Source organism: Bubalus kerabau, chromosome 22 (assembly GCF_029407905.1).
Source record: "Bubalus kerabau isolate K-KA32 ecotype Philippines breed swamp buffalo chromosome 22, PCC_UOA_SB_1v2, whole genome shotgun sequence".
Lineage (NCBI taxonomy): Eukaryota > Metazoa > Chordata > Mammalia > Artiodactyla > Bovidae > Bubalus > Bubalus kerabau.
In genome coordinates, this window is record NC_073645.1 from 8888703 (window position 1) to 8892928 (window position 4226).

At 38.7% G+C, this 4226-nt stretch overlaps 1 non-coding gene across 1 annotated transcript; it reads right to left on the reverse strand.

Annotated features, from left to right (window-relative positions):
* Nucleotides 1-320: 320 nt before the first annotated feature.
* On the reverse strand, nt 321-392 carry TRNAS-GGA (transfer RNA serine (anticodon GGA)). Its single transcript has one exon. It is a non-coding gene; the product is annotated as a tRNA-Ser (tRNA).
* Between the last annotated feature and the right edge of the window lie 3834 nt (nt 393-4226).

Consider the following 4226-nt stretch of genomic DNA (forward strand, 5'->3'; position numbering starts at 1 on the left):
AACGAAAGGAAAACAAAGACAAAGACCCAAAGTAAAGCTTTTTCTTGGAGTATTAAAGAAGTAGCAAAAACTTTGTGCCTAGAGCACTGTGGTAAAGGTGGACAGTGGCAGGAGAGGATGTAAAAAAGAGATTATGAAACACTTAGGTGAAGGCAAGAAAGGCAATGGTTCTAATGGGCTACTAGTGAGTGAAGTGAAGTCGCTCAGTCGTGTCCAACTCTTAGCGACCCCATGGACTGTAGCCTACCAGGCTCCTCCCTCCATGGGATTCTCCAGGCAAGAGTAATGGAGTGGGTTGCCATTTCCTTCTCCTGGGGATCTTCCCGACCCAGGGATCGAACCTGGGTCTCCTACATTCCAGGCAGATGCTTTAACCTCTGAGCCACCAGGGAAGCCCGCTAATGGGCTACTACTCAACCATAAAAAAAGAATCAAATCCTGCTATTTACATGGATGGACCTTGAAAGTATTATGTGAAGTTAAATCAGATAGAGAAAGAAAAATACCTTATGATTTCACACATATGTGGAATCTAAAAACAAAACAAATGAACAAACAAAAAACAGAGAACAGATTAGTGGTTGTTGTTTAGTTGTCCAGTCATGTCCAACTCTTTGCAACCCCATGGATTGCAGCACGCCAGCCCTTCCCGTCCCTCACCATCTCCTAGAGTTAGCCCAAGTTCATGTTCATTGTATCAGTAATGGTGTCCAGCATCTCATCCTCTGACATCCTCTTTTCTTTCTGCTCTCAATGTTTCCCAGCATTAGGAACTTTTCCAATGAGTCATTTGCTCGCATCAGATGACCAAAATACTGGAGCTTCCACTTCAGCATCAATCCTTCCAGTGAACATTCAGGGTTTATCTCCCTTAAAATTGACTGGTTTGATCTCCTTGCTGTCCAAGGGACTCTCAGGAGTCTTCTCCAGCACCACAGTTCAAAGGCAACAATGCTTTGGCATTCCACCTTCTTTATAGTCCAGCTCTCACAATCATGCATAACCTCTGGGAAGACCATAGCCTTAACTATACAGACCTTTATTGGCCGAGTATTTTCTCTGCGTTTCAACACACCATCTAGGTTTGCCATTGCTTTAGATCAGTGATCACCCGAGGGGAAATGAAGAAGGGTGGGTAAATTGGGTGAAGGAGACGATGTATGGCAACTACATTTGTAGTGATGATCACTCTGTAGTGCACATAGATGTCAAATCATAATGCTGTACTCCTGAAACTTATTTTTTAAGAAAGATAAAAATAAAAATTGTCAAACAATATCAGCTCACAAGAACTATTGCAATACAAGCCAATAATTGTTTAAAAGCTTGCTGCTTGCAAAGAAATGCATTTTACATACATTATGCTATTTACCTCTTTCAAGCACCTGTAAAGACAATACTTTAATTTTTGCAACATCACATTATTAGTAAAAACTAAATTGGTGTAACCTTGGTCTCACTGTGAAAAGTTTCTGTACATTTGCTGCTTGCTTGAGTTTTAGTTTGCTGTTCAATAATTAATAAGTATATATCACTAATAATATGTGATGTATTTAGTTAAAGACACCATCAGCATCTCCTGAGTAATACAAATTGCAGACTCCATCTAAAATCTACTCTCTGGGAATTGCTTTAGCTACAACTTCAGGAAAAGAGTGTAGAAAGTTCCCTAGGATATTCTAATGCTCAATCAAATTTGAGAACCACAATGGCAACCCACTCCAGTATTTTTGCCTGGAGAATCCCACGGACAAAGGAGCCTGGTGGGCTACAGTCCATGGGGTCGCAAAGAGTCGGACATTACTGAGTGAGTAACACACACACACACACACACACACACAAACTAGATTAAAAACTTTTCTTCAGTAGGAAAAAAGTATCAATTTCAGAAAAAATAGATAATAGCATAATACTCAGAGAAGAACTAACTATACAACTAAAATGGTGAAATCAGAGAAGATTTATGAATCTGCAACCTATGATTTATAAAATGTGAAGTTTTAAATAAGGACTAGTCTGCATATGCTCTACAGCTGATCTTTGAACAATGTTGTGGTTAGGGGTGCCCATCCCTGCACAGTCGAAAATCTGCATATAACTTTACAATTGGCCCTCAATATTCATGGCTCTACCTCTCTAGATTCAGTCAACCACAGACCAGGTGGTACTTCAGTATACACTTATGTTTTAAAATCCAAATATAAATGGAGCTTTGGAACACAAAACTGTGTTGTTCAACTATTCGCTATAACTTGAGACATATCAATTTAACTCATTCAGTATACTATGTAAAGTTCTCATTATAGACTGTGTCTAATGATGCTCAACTAATCCTTCATGGTTATTAAAGTTTCAAGTTAAAGAATTCCTTAAAGGATTAGTTTTGTTGTCAAACCAGATTAACCAAATTATTAGCTCTAACAAGATAATGGCATCCAGATTGGACAGATAGAGTTATCAGGACATTTAACAGATGCTAATTTATCAAGAAAAGTTTGTTACAGTCTATGTATATGATCGGAGAAGGCAATGGCACCCCACTCCAGTACTCTTGCCTGGAAAATCCCATGAATGGAGGAGCCTGATAGGCTGCAGTCCATGGGGTCACTAAGAGTTGGACACGACTGAGCGACTTCAGTTTCACTTTTCACTTTCATGCATTGGAGAAGGCAATGGCAACCCACTCCAGTGTTCTTGCCTGGAGAATCCCAGGGATGGGGGAGCCTGGTGGGCTGCCGTCTATGGGGTCGCACAGAGTCGGACATGACTGAAGTGACTTAGCAGCAGCAGCAGCATGTATATAATAATCTTCTTTAAATAGATCTAAATAATTCTTCTATCGAATCATGAATGTGAAGAACTCAGAAAAGAATTCCTCATGTCTCAAATTCTTCAAAAGGGACATTTTCTTAAAATATGAATACCAAAATGTAGGCATGATTTCTGTGGTGCTCATGAGGTAGAAATTATTAGGCAGTCAGTGTAGGACTCTGAGACTTCAGTCTTGTTTTCATTAGCATCTCACTGTATTAACCTAAAGCTATATATACCCTTTGCCCTGAATTCCTCAAATGTGTCCTTGGTCTGACAAATTATCAGCACTCAGATCCAGGGAAGGGCAGTAATTAACATCTGTTCCATATGCCTAAGGGAGAAACAACAGGTGATAATTAATCTTAAACTCACACATCTGGTCCATTGTAAAATGGCCAGGGGGCATGAAAAAGGGTGGCAACTTAATTTGAGAATCAAGAGAAACCAGAAGATGTTAAGGGTCTTTATCTTTAAAATGATTGGCTAAAAATAACACATTTTAAGGACAGGAGGCAATCAAAAATGTACAGATTAAAGATATAAAACTGCTGTAAATCTCTCCTTTGAGGGACTCTACCCGCTTTCAGTGTCTATGCTGAGAGGTTTATACTTTCCTTCTCTTTAATAAATTCTATTCCCTTACTACCATGAGTGTTTGTGTGCTTGTGAAGTTCATACTTTGGTTCCACGAACAAGAACTTAGATTCTCCTTTCATTCATTAGGACTAATTATGAATATTTTTATTTTCTCCTCATGAGCGTATACCAGAATTAAACTTTTTTTGTTCACTTGAATTTTGACACAGCCATGCAACTCTCTTTGGCCAATGAAAACGTGAACAGTAGTGTCTTGCATCACTACCAAAAAAGAAGCCTTAAGAGATAGCACATTTATACTACATTTTCTTTGGCTCCAACACAATTTGAAATGTCTCAGATGATTATTATACTACCCTAAGTGTTTCCTAACTTATCGTGACCCATTTGCATATCAAAAGGTCTCATGCCTTTCCTTAAAATATATGTCAACACCAAAAGCACCAAAATGGTCCTTTTCAAATTCAGCTTAATTTGAAACTAATGGAAAAAATAACAACTATTTTTACAACAATCTACTAAGAAAACTCAGCTAGAGTGAGTTGCCATGTCCTTCTCCAGAGGGCATGGAGAATTCCTGGAGAATTCCATGGACCAAGGAAACTGGCAGGCTACAAATAGGGTCTCAAAGACTTGGACATGACTGAAGCAACTAGCACTTATGCACAAGAAAACTCCAGTTTATAGAAATGTGTAATTCCCTAACAATTGTGGGGTGAAATATCCAGAAGAAAAAATGCAACTTTTTGTAGTGAATGTTAGAGTTATGCAAAAGGAACAGAGCAGAATTTAGCTTTGTTAACAACACAAAGCAA